At 37.7% G+C, this 22470-nt stretch overlaps 1 protein-coding gene and 1 pseudogene across 1 annotated transcript in view; one reads left to right on the forward strand and one right to left on the reverse strand.

The window, feature by feature from the left end:
- The window catches only part of TENM4 (teneurin transmembrane protein 4), a 3069169-nt gene that overhangs the window by 1350220 nt on the left and 1696479 nt on the right, over positions 1–22470 (reverse strand). The window lies entirely within an intron of this gene.
- On the forward strand, positions 5617–7815 carry LOC129483929 (origin recognition complex subunit 3-like; annotated as a pseudogene).

Genomic DNA, 22470 nt, shown 5'->3' on the forward strand with positions numbered 1-22470 from the left:
GTAATTGATCAATATTGACAGCTTGTATTGAATTAGGCTTCACAAGCAAGTATGTTGTAGCTAACCAGCAATGTCTACCATTAGCAAGGGAGAGTGGCAGGGAGGTAATAATCCCCTCCCCTAGGCAGCTGATGAAATTGTGGACTTTATGTTAAAACACATGGAGTTTGAGTCCTGACAATTATATTCATCAACTTGGAGATTTGGGTCATGTCACTTAACTTCTCCGAGACTTAGCTTCTCCAAATAGTTAACCATCTTGAGGAGTCTGAGAATCATTAACAGAGTCCATGTAACAGTACCCAGCAGAGTGTCAGGCCCCTATCTGATGTTTTCTTTTTTTTTTTTTAATTTTACTCATAACTGCCAAACTTGGAAACAACCAAGATATCCTTCAGTAGATGAATGGATACATAGACTGTGGTAGATCCAGACAGTGGAATTCATTCACAATTCACTAATAAAAATCAGCTATTAAGTCATGAAAAGACATAGAAGAACCTTAAATGCCTGTTATTAAGTGAAAGGAGCAAATCTGAAAAGACTACATACTGTTTATTTCACCCATATGACACTTGGGAAGAGGCGAATCTCTGGAGACAGTAAAAAGATCGGTGGCTGGCAGGGATTAAGGAGGGAGGGATGAATAGGCAGAGAACAGAGGATTTTTAGGGCAATGAAACTATTCTGTACAATATTACCATGGCACACACATGTCATCATATATTTGTCAAAACCCATAGAATGTACAAGACCAGGAGTGAACCCTAATGTAAAACTATGGACCTCAGGTGGTAACGATGTGTCAGTGTAGCTTCACTGAGTGTAACAAACGTATTCCCGTGGTGCAGGGCATCCATAGAGGAAGAGGCCGTGTACAGTGGAGGTTAGGTGACATGTGGGAAACCACTGTACCTTCTGCTCAGTTTTGCTGTGAACCTAAAAATTCCCTAAAAATAAAATTTACTAATTTTTAAAAAGTCAAATCATTTTGAACCTTTGAATATTTGCTAAGCAAGTGGATGAAGAAATCAGCAGAGTTAAGGGATGAAAAGTGACTGTAAATTGCATTAGAGATAAGTTATAGATAGCAGTGGACTGTGAGAAAGTAAATTTCATGACTAGATAGAGATATTAGATCAGAAGAAAAAGGGAATGAAATGAAAAACACGGAGATGAATGTATCAGGAAGAGACAGCCCAAGTGCCCAATGTCAGGAATGGGCTGCAGTTTGAATGATTAAAGGACACGGTGGAAGTTGCCACCTCTGTTTACCTATTCGTGTAACAGCCATGAGATTCACATTACCTAGAACACTATCTAGTGTGAAAAGGTGCCTGTTATCAGAACACTTCCACCACAGTGCCACCAGCAGGATAACCAACTGTGTAATTCCAAAGGCAACATGAATAATGGTAAGATGTTCATTCTTGAAGTGATGAACAGGTGCAGATTGCTATGGAGAAGAGTCAATAAGGAAGCAGAGAGAGGTTCCCTTGTGATATGGTTTGGCTGGGTGCCCACCCAAATCTCATCTTGAATTGTAATAATCTTCACGTGTCAAAGATAGGGCCAGGTGGAGATAACTAAACAGCTGGAGTGTTTTCCCCCAGACTGTTCTTGTGGTAGTGAATAAATCTCACGAGATCTGATGATTTTATAAATGGGAGTTCCCCTGCACAAGCTCTCTTGCCTGCCACCTTGTAAGATGTGACTTTGCTCCTCATTTGCCTTCCGCCTGATTGTGAGGCCTCCCCAGCCATGCGGAACTGTGAATCCATTTAACCTCCTTCCCTTATAAATTATCCAGTCTCAGGTATGTGTTTATTAGCAACGTGAGAACAGACTAATACACCTTGCTCCTGCTGAAAGGTAGGAAAACTCAAGAAGAGGACTCCTCAGCTTTAAAAATAGGCATCCAACTCGGAATTCTGAGTGTGAGCTGATGCTCAGGTCAGAGCAAGGACTAATGCCTGGAGGGGTTCATGTTGTAAACTGTCTACTGAAGGTAGAGGAACATTCTGCTTCTGGCTGGATGCCATCTTAAGGCTGGAAAGAGAAGCAGAAATTACTATTTAAAATCTTGTAATGGGAACACATGATAAACTGTTGGGCCCTTGCCCTGAATTGTGTGTGTAACTCAAGTTTCAAGGAGGGAGCTGGATAGTTAACTAAGTGTACTGTATGCTAGTCTATACTGGGCGCTGTGTGGTAAAGAAATGAACAATAAGCAATGGTAACACAGAAAAGCATTTAATCTGAAAAGTGTCAAAATCTGGCTATGCCATTTTGACTCACAAGAGAAAGGACTTTTGCTGACTTCTAGGCTTTCCCTGCCAACGAGCGCAGTGGGATTTAACAATCTCACTGTCAAATGAAGTCAATACCATGCTCTGATTCAAGTTGAATGGATTGACGTTTAAGCTGTCCACTTATTAGCATAACTTATTAGCATAACTTTGGCCACATCATCTGACCTCTCAGAAACTCATTTTAAAAAATGTTGTCTGTAAAATGGAACTAATAATAGTATCTACTTCATTAGTCATATCTTAGCAGAGTAGTGTTGACTTAAATCCCGCTTAACAGTGTTGGTGTGAGGATCACTTGAAACAGTGGCTATAAATACTCTTTGGAAATGGTAAAGCACGATACAAATATAAATCATTGATGCTATTATTTTTTATTTATTATTTAAGTTTCAATGCAACCGATTAGAATTTCTGATCTTTAAAAGAAGAGCAGAGTTTTATTTTTGCCATTTCTCTCTTTTTTAAAAATAAAATTATGATATATGGTACCATGCCCTGGATGTGGAGTCTTTTTAGTAAAAGTCTTGGAATGAGGGATGACTTCTCTTTTCTCCATCACCTCTCTGACATCAGTAGGGCTTAACAGATTGAGGACGGTTTACAGACAGGAGCTACTTCCATGTCACGTTTTAATATATAGATGCAATCTAATGTTCCTGGTCAAGAGGGTAAACATTATTGCAAAACATATATTTGAAAATTGCTTCTCTTCAAATATATATGTATATATATCTGTATATACACAATGTGTGTGTGTATGTATGTGTGTATAAAATCCTGATGTCTTCTCTACAGTGCTTTCTAGTTGCTAAAATTGATCCAAGTTACATTAAACTAGACGTAGTCTCAAACAGAGCCAAGTTGTACAGCTCTGCAACTAGATCTAGGTATATGCTTTTGGTATAAACCTCTTTTTATAATATTTATTTTTGCGAACATATTTCTTCATATTATATGCAGGGAATGTATTTCTTAATTTCCCAGTCAATTAAAATGTGCTTTGATAAAGAGTAAAAAAGACTCAGCATTATCTCTGAGGACAAATGTGCACTACTTAATGTAACAGTATATTTAAAATGTGGTTTGATTAATGCCAAATCCTCAGAAGGTACATTTAAGACAAAAACAGCCAGGGTTATCAAACTAGGAATTCTTGTCCAGAAAGATCAGTTCCCATTTCATTTCAACCATTTATCTTTGTAGTTGGTAATGTTTTCATACATTTACAAGATTTTATAAATGAAGTTCTTTTGATATCCTTTCAAAAGATGCTTAATAAACTAATGGAACCAATATTTTTTTTTTCACCGACTGTTCATGGTAACTGGGAATGGTTTGCAGAGAACAGGAAAATTGCTTTTCTTCAAACTTGCTCAGTAGGGATGAATGGTTAAATTCATTTTTTTTCATACCTGCATGTCATTTAAACACAAATCCCTCTTTTCCCTCACACTTGCCTTTCACAAATTTAAGCCAAGTCTACAAAGACCAGTAAACCAAAGAAAGAACAATGTGACATTATTTTAGGTTGTAGGGACTCTATTACAGTGGAAAAATGCTGAATTCTGAATCTGAAAACCTGGGATACAATTTCTACCTTCACGTTGTAATTGGGTCCTTGGGAAAGCTACTTAAGCATTAGAAGTTTAATGATAACAGTCTCAATTTTTCTATCCACTAAGTGGAGGATAATAAAATCTCTTCTTGTTTCACAGACTTGTATGTAAAATTCAAAAAAGATCATTATCCACATTATTGTTAACATTTTTGAGTGTTTCCTGTGAATCAAAAATAAATGCAACATACGTAGTGTGTATTAGAGATCCACTCACAAACACAACAGCCCTATAAGAAATGTTCTATTTGCATTTTGTGATCAAGGAAACAGAGTTTCAGGGAAGTTAATAGACTTGCCCAAGTTTTAAGTCAATACATGATACAGCCAGGATTAGAATTCAAGCAAATATTGAAGTCTGCGCAGTTAACATTATATAAACTTCCATGATCATAGATATACATGCACTTAGGAAATCATAAAACACTAGGCAAATGCATATGAATTACTATTTACAATTTAGGTAGGGGCTTAGAATGAGATAAACTAACTGGCAATGTGACTGCTATTTCACAAGAGGTTGATAGACGATATTTAGTACAAGGTCAGTGTTGATCTTGATTTTTATTACATGTTAAAACTTCAGGGCCAGGTGCAGTGGCTCACATCTGCAATCCCAGCACTTTGGGAGGCCAAAGCTCTCAGATCACCTTAGGTCAGGAGTTCAAGACCAGCCTGACCAATATGGTGAAACCCCGTCTCTACTAAAAATACAAAAATTAGCCAGGCGTGGTCATGGGCACCTGTAATCCCAGATACTCAGGAGGCTGAGGCAGAATTGCATGAACCCAGGAGGCAGAGGTTGCAGTGAGCTGAGATTGCACCACTGACTCAAACCTGGGCAACACAGCGAGACTCTGTCTCAAAAAAACTTCAAAGAAGAAAGTCTCCACCCCATGAAGTTAGAGACAGGTATGTAGTCAATCTTCTTACCTTAGCTGTATCTTTACTATCCTTTCCCCTTCCCAGAACCCACAAATTATGCTAATTTATGCCCCAGATTTGTACATAACTTAAAAAAAACCATCTAATGTATTTCACAAATATTTGTTGAATATCTATTATGATTCATTTCTTTATCCATTGTGTACATTCAGCCATGTAAAAACTCTACACGGAAGACAGAACAAGCTAAATCTATTATAAAGCTATAAGCTGAGTGTCTTATGGGAGGTCAGAGGAAGAGCCAAGAGTCTCAAAGGAAGTGAAAGATATCCCCAGGAAAAAAAGACGGTGAGAATATTCTAAATTATAAACTAGTACATGCAAAGGTAGGAATACCAAAGAAAAAGGGTGTATATGAGCTGAGGGTATATGTATTAGATGGACTTGGTTTCTAAGCCATCAGGTGTGCACCGGTGTAACTGGGAAGTGGGCTACATGGAACGATGTGATGGAAGAGGCAAGTATCTTCACTAAAGATTCTGGGCTAAAAGAGGTCAGGAAGACCAGGCCATGCAGCTCAAAATGCTAGTGCCCTCATATATGTACTTAAAGTTTCCTGCCAGGTACCATCAGGAAAATACCTGATATGACCCTGAAATGAGTCTAATCGCAAAAGGACAATAGAATCCACTGGTGTTCTGAAATTGCAGTACTCTCTTTAACCTGTACTCTTCCACTCTCCACTCAGGATCACAGTCAAAAGGTATTCCTGGTTCATCTGGCATCCACAGAGCCAGTAAGACCATGGCCACCTCCTCAGTGTCTAAGGGCTGCTTTGTTTTTAAGCCAGACTCCAAAAAGAGAAAGATCTCTGTGCCAATGGAGGACTATTTTAACAAAGGGAAAAATGAGCCTAAGGACAGTAAGCTTCAATTTGGAACTTAGTTGATACGGCAGCAAATGAAATCTGAAAATGAGCCACTACAAGAGGAATTAAATAAAAACTTGTTTGACAATCTAATTGAATTTCTGCAGAAATCTCATTCTGGATTCCAGAAGAATTCAAGAGACTTGGGCTGTCAAACAAAACTCAGAGAAATTCCAACTGCTGCTCTTGTTCTTGGTGTGAAAGTCACAGATTACGATTTAACATTCAGAAGTCTAACAGAGGCCCTTCAGAATAAAGTCACACCATATGTAGTCTCATCGCAAGCTAAAGACTGTCCAGATATGAAACATTTTTTGCAAAAGTTGGTCTCACAATTAATGAACTGTTGTGTAGATCTAAAATCCAAAGAGGGGGAAAGCGTTCAGGTCACCCAGAGAAATACACATTATTTAATGGATTCACTTTCCAGTTGGTTCATGACTGTTACACAGAAGACAGACCCAAAAATGCCAAGCAAAAAGAGGACTACTTCTAGCCAATGGCCGTCTCCTCCTGTTTTGGCTACCGTAAAGGATATGGAAAGCTTTGCCACAAAAGTACTGCAAGACTTCATAATTATCAGCAGTCAACATCTGCATGAATTTCCACTAATACTCATTTTTGGAATCACCATATCTATTATCAACCACCGATTGTTTCCTCATACAGTACCATCTCTATTGTACATAGAACTGTTCCAGTTTTTGTCTTGCAAGGAGCATCTGACTATGGTACTCAATAAGCTACTTCTTACAACTCAGTTTCCCTTTAAAATGAATGGAAAAGTATTGCAAGTTCTGACCAACATCTTTTTGTATCATGATTTCTCAATTCAAAACTTTATAAAAGGCTTCAACTTTCTCTATTAGAGCATTTCTGTTCCCAGCCCTTAAGTGTCCTGTGCTATAATCTTCCAGAAGCCAAAAGAAGAATAAATTTTTTATCAAATAATCAATGTGAAAACATCTGACATCTTCCATCTTTCAGGCGATACGTGGAAAAGCAAGCTTCAGAAAAGCAAGTTGCGCTCTTGGCCAGTGAGAGATGTTCACAGGAGGAAACACAATTATTACTAGAAAACCTGCATGTTTATCATATGAATTACTTTCTAGTTTTAAGATGTGTTCATAAGTTCACCTCTTCTCTTCCCAAGTATCCACTAGGTCGACAGATCAGAGAGTTGTACCGCACATGTTTAGAAAAGAACATACAGAATTCAGAGGAGTATGCATCAGTCTTGCAGCTGCTGAAGATGTTGGCAAAGGATGAACTGATGACCATACTTGAGAAATGTTTCAGGGTTTTTAAATCTTCTTGTGAAAAGCACCTTGGTAGCACAGCTAAGAGAATACAGGAGTTCCTGGCCCAGTTTCAGAGCCTCGATGAAACCAAAGAGGAAGAAGATGCTTCTGGTTCCCAGCCAAAGGGGCTTCAGAAGACAGACGTCTATCATCTTCAGAGGACTTTACTGGAAATGAAGGAGTTAAGCAGAAGTAAGAAGGAAACCAAATTTGAAGTACTCAGAGAAGAGGCTGTGAACTTCATGACTGTCTAGGGAGAGAATACCTTCTGCCTCCTGAGACACAGCCTCCATGAGGTGGTGTGCTTCAGCACCGCCCATGCCCTTTGTGGGCATTTAAGTGCTGCTCTGTGAATTGCCCTCCATACTGCACTCAACAATCCTTACTATTATCTAAAGAATGAAGCGCTGAAAAGCAAGAAGGGTGCATTCCAAATATCGCCCCAGACATCTGCATAGCATACAAATTGCACCTAGAGTGTAGCAGGCTAATCAACCTTGTGGACTGTTCACAGGCTTTTGCAACAATTTTGACAGCTGCTGAAAAAATGGATGCAAATTCTGCAACCTCAGAAGAAATGAATGAAATTATCTATGCTTGGTTTGTTAGAACTGTTTTTGAACTAGAACTTTCAGGATTTATAAAACCTACCAAACAGAAGACTGACCACGTGCAAGGCTAACATGGGGAGGCTGCTAGAAAGCAAATGAGAGAAACCAGAACTATTACATTTAGCTTAAGAGAAAAAGGTGATCAGTCGTATTTACATACACTAGAGGACTAGAGGAGCCTGTTTTGGTGAGAAGATAAACGTGTAATCCTTATGTGATGTTTATCCAGAAAAGTACATTGCTAACCCCAAATAGGCATATATCAAAACATCTGTGGAATACTTTAGAGTCCAACAAATAATATATATATAACTAAAACTGCTCACACATTTTACTGTACTTTCCACAAAGTCATTACTAAATTGTGAGTAAATCATTCTTGAACTTATAGTATATAAATGTAACGAATTCCTTTATCCAGAAGTATAAATTTTTTAAAAAAGGTATTCCCTTTGACTTATCAGTACCCGAAGAATATTTTCAGAATGAACATGGTTAAGGTCCCTTTGCTGATTATAAAATAGCCAGTTCTTTATCAGAGATAGATTCTTCTTTTAGTCAGTGGCTTAGGTTGGATAACTGCATATTATTTCAACTTAATCTTTTATTTCAGTGATGGTCCTGCCAAGTCTCATATTGGCATGACCAAAACTTCAGGCTAGGGCTTGAGATTAATACTGTGCTTGTGAGATCCCATAGTCAGAAACTCTATAGTTTGTGAAGGAAACCTAGGATGCGCTCAGCTGGCAAAGCTTTTAACAATACATTCAGAGTGAGTCCAGCCTGCTCTAGCATGGTGGCAACAGCTCAGCAGTGCTAATAGGAGTAATAACTCACGTTTGTCTGTAAGAAAATAGAACTAGAAGTCACAGACAGAAAACAAATCAAGGTGGAAGGTGCTAAGTTCAGCCTCACTCTTTTTTTCATAATCTCATGAGTATTCCACATTTTAAGGAAAGCTACTCCTTCAGACGAATGGAAGAAGAGAGTGTCCCAACCGCTTTGTGCCAAGCATTGTGCAGAAACTTTCCCATGAAAGTTCCCAGTTAATCTTCATATCTCAGTGAGTTATTTTAATCCCATTTCACAGACTTACATTATATGAGTCTCCAAAGTCTAAAACACTTGCCCCGGATCACACGGTTAATAGGTGACAGAGTAAGCTTCCAAATCCAACATACGTCATAGTACATACTGACTGTTCACTGAACTGCAAAGTACTAAGTCACTGCCTTGAACAAAATGATTTTAAAACATCTTTCTGAGATGTGGCCTCAGATACATTTACCATGCCTCTCAGTCCCTTACCATTTAAGTATGGCTAATTCTACTCAGTAAGATACTGAGAAGCTTTTATGTGGCAGGTATGCTAGATAACAGAGGTATAATGCTGCATGATGTTATCGACTGATGCTATATGCCCCCAAAATTTACATGGTAAAATCCTAACCTCCAATGTGACAGTATAGGAAGCTGAGACCTTTGGGTGGTGTTTAGGTCATGAGAGTGGAGACCACATAAATGGGATTGGTGCCCTTACAAAGGAGACCCCAGAGAGTTTCCTCATTTCTTTTGCCAGATGAGGACACAGAGAGAAGAATGCCATCAATGAACCAGAAGTTGGCCCTCACCAGAAGCTGAATCTCTAGTGCCTTGATTTTAGACCTCTCAGCCTCTAGAACTGTGATAAATAAATGTTTGCTACATGCTTGTTGTTTAAGCTACCCAGTCTATGGTATTTTTGTTATAGCAACTTGAATGGACTAAGGACAGACTAGGACCAGTATTTGTTCCCACTTATTTTGTTATTTCTTCAACATATATTGAGCGCTTGTATGTGCCAAGCACTGAACTAGATTCTCAGAGTATAACAGTGAGTGAAACAGCTATAATTGCTGGAATGGCTTATAGTTCAGTGAGGCTCATTGTCTTTGGAGGTGGTGATCATAGCCTCTGGCTGGTGATACATACTCTTCACTTCTGGCTGAGGTGACGGATTTTTACTTACTGACATACTTTTTCATTTTTTTAATCACACACTTATAAGACATCTGTAATGAAATTAAAGGTAAAGAAAGACAAAGAAATAGAATATTTCAGAATTTAGTTGATCCTCTGATCAAATATTTTTCAAAATCTATGCTTTCATTTGAACTAATGCTCAAGAGTCATGCTTAAGAAACAATTTAACAATTTTCAGTAAGAATGCATTCACTGATTGTATTTCTTAAGGAGATTTTCCTATGAAGAAAATCTATCTCAAAATGGTAGTCATTTGTTGACCAAGGAATACATTTATCCACCTTTTCTGCTAGAAGTTTTCTAAAAACACCATTGAGAAAGTAGGATCTGAGCAATAAAGAGTTAACCCCAAATCAAATTAATAATAACTTTAAAAAATTTAACAGAGCCATCAGTGGTATAGAAATACAACATATAATGCATTATGTATTTACAAAGTAAGAGTCAATGTTAAGGGTGGATAAGATAGTTAAATAGCATGTTTATTTAATAAGCATGTACAATGAGTGTCTCTCCTATGAAACCACACTATATATTTTCAATTAAGGCATTATACTTAGCAGAGTAGAAAAATGATTATGGGAAAGAGTTTAATATCTTTAGAATAAATAGGTTCTGGTAGCTTACCTAAGAGAAAAATATTTGGATGTGGTTTACAGATTACTTTTAGAAACTGATGATGAATTTCCCGGAGTTGTTTACCTGCTATGAACAATAATAAAAAATGTTATCTTGGCTGTTTAGAAGTACCCAGTCATTAAAAGGAAAGCCATTGGAGGTGGGAGTGTTGACTGGGAAGGGTCACAAGGAGACTTTCTGGCTTGATAGACATGTCCTGTGTCTTGATAGGGCTGAAGGTTATGTGTATAAATTAATTTGTCAAAAATCGTGGGACTATGTTTTTAAGTTCTGTGCCTTTCACTCTATGAAAATTATAAGTCAATAAAATTACTAGTAAAATTTTAAAAATGTAAACTGTGGTAAAGGAAAAGACTTCTTGCTTATTTCTCAAAATCCTGGCTTGTACCTTGTTTAGACCCTCTGTCTCACATTATGCAAAGGCATCTCAGGAAATGGAACACCAGCCTGTGGCTTGCCCTGGACAGTGGCCCAGTGTCTCATGCCATGGCCATATTTTACTGTTGAGATGGCAGAATAATGGACTTACTGTGTGCAAGTGTGCTAATGTGCACACACGTACGTGTGTTCATATTGTGTATATGCATCTGAATGTGTTCCATTCCTTTTTTGAGCCCCATTTTCTCCTTCTACCTAAAGGGAATCATAATATTGGCTCTGTCTTACTAAGAACACCTGTGATTTGGTTCAGTGAGATCACAGATTTGAAACATCTTCCAAAACTCTTAACATTGATGATTGTGTTCAAATTATTTTTTTCTGATTCAAAAATGGATGTGTTGCGGGAAGGGTGTAAATAAGTAGATATGTGTCCCTAAATTACCTATTAACTTTCTTCCCTTTAAAATTCCCAGGGTTTATCTTTCTCAGGAAATGCTTCAGCAGGTAACACCATTTATGGCTGCTGCTTCTTTCTTCGTAAACAGTCAAAAAAGGTGTCCTGGAGTTTGAGACCAGCTTGGTCAACATGGTGAAACCCTGTTTCTACTAAAAATACAAAAATTAGCTGGGTGTGGTGGCAGGCACCTGTAATCCCAGCTACTCGGGAGGCTGAGGCAGGAGAATTGCTTGAACCTGGGAGGTGGAGTTTGCAGTGAGCCGAGACCGTGCCATCCATTGCACTCCAGCCTGGGCGACAAGAGCGAAAACTCCATCTAAAAAAAACAACAACAACAACAACAACAACAAAAAGTGTCCTATCATCTCCTGAGCAGCACATACTTACTGACTGCCTACAATATGCTATTTTTACAGAGACTCTAGAGACATGTATTTTTTGTAGTTTTTTTTTTGTTTTTTGTTTTTTTTTCCTGGGTCAGTGGTACAGCTTGGTTCCTAAGCAAACTAGGCTAAAGATCAACCTACTGAGATTAGTTGTGTGGCCACTTTCCCCTGACCTCACGTGTCTTTTCTGTATCAAGCATGTGTCTTCAACCTAGATGAGTTCCTCGCCTATGGAATAATTTCCAAGGCTTTTGTCTTCTAAGCTTGATCTCAATCTGCTGAAAGGGGTGGAGTGGATGCTTTTCAAGCAAATAATGCATTGGGGCTCTTATTCCAGTGCCTCAGAAATATTTGAGTTGCTAGGATATGGGGAGTTATTATTGGAATATCCATTCCAATGGCAACTTTCCTTCCGTGAAGATTTTCTGTAAAGAATTTACTTTTGTACACCTTTACAACAACTATAAAAGTTTGAGTTGAGTACTTGGAAATTTAGTGAATCTACTCTCAAGGGTAATTAGAGGAGAGTCAAATAAGGATTGGGAATATCAAAAGAGTCAACATAGAGGTAGAACTGAAGTGTTTTTGTTTGTTTGTTTGTTTTTTGTAATAAAGCCTTGGGCAAGATTAAAAAAAAAAAGAAAAAAAAAGTAGAAGCCTCTGTGTGCTGGGAGAGAGAGCCCTAAGGCTGAGTATGAAAACTTTGGCCTGAACTTCTCAGTAGCCAAGCTCAGAATACAATCTTGGTGTCTGAAGTATGCCCAGCTACTTACCAATCACCCAGAACTTTTTCCATCTCAAATATTCATAGTTCCTGTGTGTTTTTGAAATTTTGAAATATTGTAATCATAAAAACAGAAAGACATTACCATTTATGTGAAGGAAAGTCACAAAACCAAATGCCTCTTGCCCTTCATTATGCCCATAAAACAAATGTACAAAGCTATCCTAGAGGCTGCAAGGGAGTTGAAACCCTGAAACTTCCAAAAGTTAGTAAATGAAAATTAATTGCACAGAGGCCATTCTAATTTAGCACGCATAAAATATCATTAGTGCTATCTATATTGAGTGTTCTGTTTTTACTGTTATATTTTAGTAAACATAAAAATTAAACCTTTCCTAGATTTGACTCCTGATCTCCTTGCTACTAAGTCTTTATTTTCCATAAAGTCTTAATTCTTGAAATACAAACCATTCTTCCACAACATTTTTCAGAAACCTAATACTAATGGCTAGAAAGTAAGGATTATATTGTATTATAAAATAGGTTATTATTGTCGTCATGTGGGCAGAAATGAGAATTACATATTGTGATAAATATGAAAGCAATTATAGCTTATAACCTTCCTGAGCCTCAGTTTCCTTATCTGTGAAATCTGTGCATGTGAGCAAAGGTGATGGACTTAGCAGTAGTTAAAGCCTCTTCCACCCCTAACTTCTCAGTCTATTCACATTTCTCACAACTCTAAGTGCAAGAAATCAACTTCAGAGACAAGACTGCTAGTTCTTTCTCATTAAGATTGAATTTGCATTTAGAAAGTGTGAAATTTAGGAAAAAATAATTGCTAGAAAAACAGAAAAAGCAATGATATTTTTATGTCACTCCATTTACTTCCTTTTTCTGAAATCAAATAGTTCTAAAGTCGTTTGCAAGACATCCACGATTTCCATGATATTTATCTAAATTCCCTTTCTAATCCCATTTGTCCACTCATCCTGCAACAGGCAACCAGATCACTAGTTCAGGTAATATGATGGGAATTGCCCCCACCAGTTACTTATGTATTTTCTCCTCTCATCCAGGAAAGCCCTTTCTTCTATCTGCTTATCAAAATTGTACCCATTCTTCATGGTCAAAGCTCACTCACTTTTTTTATTGGATCTTTCTAATTAGACCAATCTTCCTTCTCTTTCGGTCTCTAAGCATCTTAGAGGCACAGCCTATTAATGTTGAAGGCCTTATGTTATTATTTTTTATATTAAAGTTAAAATATCATATATAGTAGTCCCTGCTTATTCCCCCAGGGGATGTATTCCAAGAACCCCGGGGAATGCCTGAAACCATCAATAGTACTAAATCCTATTTATACATTTTTCCCATATATACACACCTATGATAAAGTTAAATTTATAAATTAGGCACAGTAAGAAATTAACAAAAATAGCTAACAATAAGGTAGAACAAATACAACAATATACTGCAATAAAAGTTATGTGAATATGGTCTCTCCCACTCTGTCTATCAAAGTATCTTACTGTACTGTACTCAGCTATTTTCGGACCATGGTTGACCATGGGTAACTGAAACCACTGTAAGTGAAATTGCAGATAAGGGGGCTACTATACTTTTCTTCTTACATTAAGAGCCTTTTGAGGGCAAAATTTAGGTCTTCTTGTTTGTACTTTTTTATGCTTACACTTCATGCAAGTATTTAGCAAAATGCTTTTATGATGTCTTAAAAATAGTACCAGAGTAAGGTCTGGAATTTTGAGTTCCAGTTTTAGGCCCTTTATCAACTAATTATGCAGCCATACACATATTATTTAAACTCTATTAACCTCAATTATCTCATGTAATATAAGGATAAAAACATCCACTCCACATGGAGGATTAAATGCCAAAGAGCTTTTAAAATTCTAAAATATTATATTACTTTAAGAATGAAAGTTATTAATGTTGTTCTTATAATTTTATTATTATGGTAGTCACTCAATGACTACTAAATGTGTCTTTAAAAATGAAAAAGCAAAAATAAGTAGATAATAAATGTCATATTTGAATTTGGTTATAACAGAATGGAATGACTATACTCATTTATTTTTTTCTCTCTCTCCAAACTCTATTAAAATAACATTAAAGGAAATTTTTAGTAGCTAAAAAAGCAACATTACAGAGAGAAAAATGAGGAGACAAGAGCAGACGAGGGGTTTCTATGAACTTTTAGAAATTTGAAAGTGGATGAAGGAGTAATAAGTGGCATAGCAGAGCAGGGGTCATTATACCCTCTAAACCTGGAGAAGGGTATTTCAAGGAGAAGTCAGAGGATCCTCCCTAGGAGCCCAGAAAGACTTGCAGCTTACGGCACCTGGGAAGGTGTCAGTGAAGGAGCGATGGAAATGAAACTACTGTGTGTAGAGTAGTTTTTCTTCATATCCCCTCTGTCTTCTATATTCCTGTGGTCAGACATTATTTCATCCTATTCTCTTCTCCCTCCGTTCCTCCAATCCCAGGAGACCAGAGGTTTATATGCTAAGGAACTGAACCTTAGAGGTTCTGGACTTGAATGCACCAGGCACAGGGAAGGATGAAGGTCAGATCTGGGACCAAAAATATAGGGAGATGAAGTGAATGTCTGCATTTTGTATGGTAATGGTAGCGCTGTCAGCTTCCTTTCTCTCCCTGCTCCTAAATGCAAGGAATAAGGCAGTTATCTTCAAAGCTAGAGACTGGAAGATTCCTCTCTGAAAAAAAATAAAGGAGAGAATTCAGGGATATGACACACAGATAATGACATATGGAGGTTCTCCAATTGGGTTGGGGGCAGATAATGGGTAAAAAACAGGCAAAAAGCAAAACAAAACAAAAAAACCTGTTTGTCATCTCATTTCTCTAAAGTGAAGCAGAGAAGTTAAGGCCAACTCTTCCCCACTTGCCATCCTCCCACACAGGGAATCTCTAATTTGCTTTTTACTGACTCATATTTAAATATGAAATAGCATTTAATGAAGGAATATCTTTAATTTGAGGAGAAACCTGAGGGGGGGAGAGAAAGTGGGAGAGAGAAAGAGAGAGGAAGGGGAAAGGAACTCTAAAAAAATAGAGTTGAAAATTTCAAATAAAACTATAATATATTTAGACAGATAAAAGGTAAGGCTGAAATCTTGAAATAAGTACAAGATATGATAAAAAAAGGTGTAACTGGAGAAAATTTTTAAAAATCAGTAAATTAAAATTATGATTGCTTTTATGAAAAAATATTTAAAAATAAGATTCCAAATGTTTTTTTCTTCCAAAATTTGAACTAAAAAGCAAATGTGGAAAGACAGCATAGGAAATAAGAAAGTGAGATCATTTGATGAGCTCTAACATCCAACAAATAGATGTGTAACAGGCAGGAGAAGTTCGTTTCTCTGCAACTACCTAGACACAGAGATAAACATTTCTAGTTCGACTGACTGACTGAGTCTTCTGCTGATTGCAAAAACAGTGCCAGCTATAAATCAGCTCATCTATAGCTTGTCTATTCCTCACTCTATAAGTAGAAGGCAGGAACACCCTGCCAAGACTCTCTGATCTTGGGATCTAGGGTACTCTTCCTATTGCTGTAATGTGAATACAATAAATGTCTTTACTTGTTTATTTTTTTCTTTGTCAATGGAGACAAATAAATTAGAAAAGAAGTAATAGAATACATTGTCAAAAAAGTGAAAAAAGAAGTCTCCAAACTGTGGGCCCAGAGGGCCCATCTCAGTAGGTGGAGAAATATTCATGTGAAGGTCATTGGGAATAAAAAGAAAAGCCTTAAAAGCTTCCATCTATGGTCTTCATCCATTTTGTGCTGCTATAACAAAATACTCAAAACTGGGTAATTTATAAAGTACAGACATTTATTTTTCACAGTTCTTGAGGCTGGGAAGTTCAAGACCAAGACACCAGCAGATCCCTCATCCAGTGAAGGCCTAGTCTGTGCTTTCAAAATGGTGCCTTGAACACTGCATCTTCTGGCAGGGAGGGACATTGTGTCTTCACATGGCAGAAGGCAGAAGGGCAAAAATGGCTGAACTATCTCCATCGGATTCTTTTATAAAAGCTTCTAATATCTTTCATGAAAGAGGGGCTCTTGTGGCCTAATTATTTCTTATAGGCCCCAACTCTTAATACTATCACATTGGCAACACCTGAATTTTGAAGGTGATATATTCAAACCATAGCACCTACTGAGGACAAGGAATGAGAATGGAATTGGATTTTCAACAGCAATAATAAACTCTAAAAATTAATAGAGAAATGTTTTCAAACTTCTGAAGAAACATTATTTTTAACCTGGATGTCTAGTATCAGACAAACTTTCAGTCAGACATAAGAATAGAATTAAAATAAACTTCTCAGCAAGCTATTTAATAACTACAAGCATCATCTAGTAATTAGAGGGTGTACTTCAGAAAACCACAGAACTAAATAAAGAAGCATGTGTATGATTCAGGAAATAAGGTATCTCCCCCAGAAGTGGGGTAATAAGAAGATTTAAGATGATGAGAATATGATCAGTTATATTGAATCAGGAAAACAGAGAGCTCTAAAGAAGGGTGACCATATAGGAAAAGAAAATCATAGGTTATTTATATTTAAAAAATGTGGTAATGTAAAAAAATTGTTGAAGTATTTCTGAAGAATTGGTGATAAATATATAGAAAAACCCATAAATAAAAATAATTTATACCCAAAGGATTATAAATTATTCTACTATAAAGACACATGCACATGTATGTTTATTGCAGCACTATTTATGATAGCAAAGACTTGGAACCAACCCAAATGGACATCAGTTATAGACTAGATAAAGAAAATGTGGCACATATACACCATGAAATACTATGCAGCCATAAAAAAAGAATAAGTTCTGTAATCCAAGCATTTTGGGAGGCTGAGGCGGGTGGATCACCTGAGGCCAGAAGTTCAAGACCAGCCTGGCCAACATGGTGAAACCCCATCTCTACTAAAAATACAAAAATTAGCCAGGCATGGTGGCGGGTGCCTGTAATCCCAGCTACTTGGGAGGCTGAGGCAGGAGAATCACTTGAATCCAGGTAGCATTTGCAGTGAGCCGAGATCATGCCACTGCACTCCAGCCTGGGCGACAGAGTGAGACTCCATTGCAAAAAAACAAAACAAATAAAAAAATGAGTTCTTGTCCTTTGCAGGGGCATGGATGAAGCTGGAAAGCATCATCCTCAGCAAACTAACACAGGAAGAGAAAACCAAACACTGCATGTTCTCACTCATAAATGGGAGCTGAAAAATGAGAACACATGGACACAGGGAGGGGAACATCACACACTGGGGCCTGTCCAGGGGTTGGGGGAAAGGGTGGGGGAGACCATTAAGACAAATACCTAATGCGTGCAGAGCTTAAAACCTAGATGACGGGTTGATAGGTTCAGCAAACCACCATGGGACATATATACCTATGTAACAAACCTGCACGTTCAGCACATGTACTCCAGAACTTAGAGTAACATAAAAATAAAAAACATATATATAATTTGAAATAGAAGTGAACAGCATCTATTTTTCTACTCATTGTATTTTTATTAAATCTTTGACTTGATTTAACCAAAAACTGTGACAATTTGGAAGATGGAAAACGGAAAATGTATATGGATGAGAGTCAAAACCTCATCTACGAAAAGAGAAGTAAAAAAGTGTCTAAAATGGAAAAACAATCAAGAAATGGTAGTATAAGTAATTTGTTTATATAGCGGTCATTAACAGTGGAAACACACAAAAAGGTGCATAGTTCAAATACGTGCAAGTCTAAAAGTTGGGGGAGAGGTGAAGCAAGGTATAACTTTTTTTCCCCACCTTTCATCCTCCCAGTAGTATTTAACTTCTTAAATCATGTTCATGTAGCAATTTTATAATAATAAAAGTGAATTCAGAAAAATTAAAATAAAAATGTTCCATATTTGAGAAGCAAAAAATACATCATCATAAAACTTGGTCATTAAACTAGTTTCTTTCAGCCTGTTCACACTACACGAGCCGTGGATTATGTGCACAGAAGCAATGATAGCATAGCCCATTGAGCATTTTTGAGTTTAAATAAATCTTCCACAATTGGAACTTCTGTGCAATGGGAAGTAAGTTGGTGAAGGTTATTGAATTGAAAAACCTGAAATTTCTAATTGTTACACCTCATCCTGGGTATGTGCCAGAATAGTTTCTCCTTTTTGGATTATTTAATTTTTAGAATATCAGAAGACAAACGAATGCTCAAAAATAATAATACTGCTGTAAGTCAAAACAAAGTGAGAGCTTGAAAGTGGTCCAAGAAAATACCTGGCCATGTTTATATCTGGGAGAGAAGAACAGTGAAGAAAACTGCCATTTACTGAGCACTTACTATGCACCAGCTTTAATCACTCAACTCGTTCTGTTCTTGCAACAGCTTTGTGAGACAAATTACCACTTTCTTTGTGGAAATGAAGAAATGGAGCACCAGAGAGGTGCTCTGTTAATAACCTGCTTCAGTTCACACAACAGTAAGAGGTAGAGCTGATACTGTTTTCCAGGCTTGAAACTGCTCTCAATCACCTGGTTATGCCATCCCTTAGGACTAGGTTTCTTCCTCCTATCATCCTTAAACCCAATATTTTCCAACTGGGGTCCAGCAGCCACAAGGGTGTGGCCCAAATGAGCAACTGATGTGCCAAGATATTGATCTCCTGAGTCCTTTAAGTATGCAGGGGAGGTAGAGCCTGGCCCCTTACTCAAGTGTCCCATGCTGGTGTCGTCATCATCTATGCGCATCATGATGTGAATGAGGTTGGAAACTTTACTTTAGGCAACAATAAATCAGCCCCCTAATTTTTTTTTTTTTTTTTTTTTGAGACAGGGTCTCATTCTGTTGCCCAGGCTAGAGTGCAGTGGTTCAATCTTGGCTCACTGCAACCTCCACCTCTAGGGCTCAAGCAATCTTCCCACCTCAGCCTCCCCAATGGCTGGAAATACAGGCATGTGGCACCATGCCTGGGTAATTTTTTGTATTTTTGGTAGAGATGGGGTTTTGCAATATTGCCCAGGCTGGTCTCGAACCCCTGAGATCAAGTGATCCACCTGTCTTGGCCTCCAAAGTGCTGGGATTACAGGCATGAGCCATGGCACCCGGCCTATACTTCAATTTGTAAGATATCTCTGCTCAGACTTTTCAGAACTGCTTGGAAAAAAAAAAAAGCATTGTATTGGGCAGATAACTCTTTATTGAAATAGAAAATTTTGACTTAAGGAAGGCCACATATATCAACCACTTCAATACCCTTGTTTTTCAGACAATACAATGGGTCTAGACAAGTAGATAATAGAATACAAGTAGACAATACAATGGGTCCAGATAAGTAGATCTAGCCTAGAGAGGAAAGGGCTCCTCCTTCTGTTGTCCTCATCTACCCTGTGAAGTGACAGAACAGGGATGTTGTGGCTGTGCTCCTACACTTCTTCTTTTTTTTTTTTTTTTTTTTTTTTTTTTTTTTTGGAGACTGGATCTCATTCTGTTGCCCATGCTGGAGTGCAGTGGTTTGATCTTGGCTCACTGCAACTTCCACCTCCCGGGCTCAAGCAATCTTCCCACTTCAGCCTCCCCAGTGGCTGGGACTACAGGCTGCCAGCCACAGCTCTGACCAGATGACATTGCAGCAGCTGGTTGCTGGCCCATCTTTTCTTTTAGGGAGGGAACTCCACAAGAAGAAACACCAAGTCCTATATATCTGTATGTGTCCAGCACTGGAACAGTGGCTGGCACATAGCAAGCACTCAATATTGGTTAAATAAAGGGATGACTAAATAAAGAAATATGTTCAAGGGATCGAAATTCAAGCTTTATTTCCCCAACTTGCTAGCTGTCAGATCTCAGACAAGTCATTTATACTGGCAAACGGGAATAAAGGAACTACGTCTTAGGTAATCATGAATTACATGAAATCATCATCATCATGATAAAATAATAGCAACTAATACTTTGTGTGCGTTTACTACGTGACAGGCAAAGTTACGGTGTTTTGCAAATATTAACTCATTTAAGTGCATGTATATGAATACATTCATATAAATAGTCTACGTATGAGACTGGTTAGAGCTCCCTTTGTAATATATTTCTCACTGCATTTGAATTCAGTTTGGAGTATATTTGGTTTCAATTTCTGGTACTCCCTTAGGAGCAGATACAATGGTGCGGATGACTTAGACTGAGACTAAGTGTTAGAGCGCTTATCCTGCTGTTCTGTGAAAATGGCACTGAGGGATAGAGAAAGTGATGGGGGATCACATTTCTTATAATGGGTGGCTCTATCTGTCTTAAGAAAGAGAGAAAATTAGTATTCTCCTAATAGACAGAATGTCACAGAAAAGTTCAACCTTCTTCATAATACTGTAATTAGTATTTCATATACTATAATTTTACTCTTGATGAGATAAGCACTTTCTGAAGAAATTTCAATATCTATATTGCTAGTGCTAGCAAAAAAAAGCAATTTAAAATGACACATTTTAATACATAATAGCTGCCCCAACCTTTTGATGTAGCAGCATGAATATCAAATTCTCTGGGAGAGAATGAGGTTTGAGGTGCCTTCAAGGGGTTGGTGCCTTTATAAAGAACACAACACGTATCTGCTGAATGGAGCCAACCTCAGCCCCCTGGGTCTTTTAGTGATCAGACTGGTGAGAAAATTCCCTTCAGCTAATCTTGTCACAAGTCAAGCAGACTTAACCACAGGACATGCCAGGAACCAAGTGGCATTGCTTGTACATAAACAGGAAGAAGGGTTATAATAATTTTGAGTCACCTACCATGTACTAGGCATCATGCTTTACAAACAGTATGCCATTAATCCTCATAGTACAGATGAGAAAAATCAATGCTCCAAAGAGTGAACTTACTACTGAACATGTAAGACCAATAGGTATTAACCCACATCTACCTAATTAGAAAGTCCATTCTCTGAGCATTGCAATAGGCTGCCCCCCTGAAACAGGTTGTTTATAACAGAATTGCTTGGTGAGTGAATCTGATCCCTTAGCTACATTCACTGAGGATAAGTCACTGAAAAGAAAAATCATGGACACCAAAATTTTCCAATGTATTTAAATAGCACTGATAGGGATACATACGCTCTGAAAATATCCTAGCTGATAAGACAGCCAGGGGTTGGAATAAAGAAATGTTATCTTTGGTTCGTTGTATTTTCTATGGCTTTCAAGTTAAGACTGCCTGCAGTGACCATAACAGAAATGGCTGGTGATTACAAATGCTCATAAACATCCTCGACACATACATTTTTCTGAAAAGTAGCATAATAATATTGCTTTGGCATTGTACCATCTTCCTGTGAGTTGTTATTTCAACAGATAACTTTGATCATTTTCCAAAACAGCTATCAGAAATGTACAGATTGAGGCAGCTACTGGGCACTGTAGGTTGGGGGTAATTAAACCAGGTTTCCTCCACTTGGATGGTGCTCCTGACCAGTGCTAATGATTATCATCACTGCACGGACAGCATAAATACTAGTGCCATTATCGCTGACAGTATGAGGAGGAAGAAGAGGAATGAAACCAGAAAGGAGAGCCGGAAAAATGACAAGAAAGGAAGTGGAGATTATTTATATGTTATTTACTATGTCGTGTTCATTTATGTGCTCAGCGTGTAGCACATTTGCTGGTAAGTAATTGATTTCAATTAAGAATTATCAAAGGCATGGAAGTGTTTACAAGTGGATGAATGGCTTAACATTAAGAACTACCCTCATGTTTTACTTTGTTGGGGTTGCCACAACAAAATACCAGTTACTGGGTATCTTAAACCAAAGAAATTGATTTTCTCAGTTCTGGAGGCTATAAGTCCAAGATCATGGCACCAACCAGGTTGGTTTCTTCTGAGGCCAGTCTCCTCGGCTTCTATACACCTGCCTTCTCGCTGTGTACTCAAATGAACTTTTTCTCGGTGTGCAACACGTCCCCGGTATCTCTTCCTCTTTTTTTTAAGGACATCAGTCCTATTGAATTAGAGCCCAACCCTTATGATCTCATTTAACATTTTTTACCTACTTAAAGTCACTATATTCAAGTACAATCACGCTGGGGGTTAAGAATTCAATCTATTAATTTTGGGGAGAGTGTTTAGTCCGTAACACCACAAAATTCAATTATAACTTGAAT

This window comes from Symphalangus syndactylus, chromosome 6 (assembly GCF_028878055.3).
Source record: "Symphalangus syndactylus isolate Jambi chromosome 6, NHGRI_mSymSyn1-v2.1_pri, whole genome shotgun sequence".
Lineage (NCBI taxonomy): Eukaryota > Metazoa > Chordata > Mammalia > Primates > Hylobatidae > Symphalangus > Symphalangus syndactylus.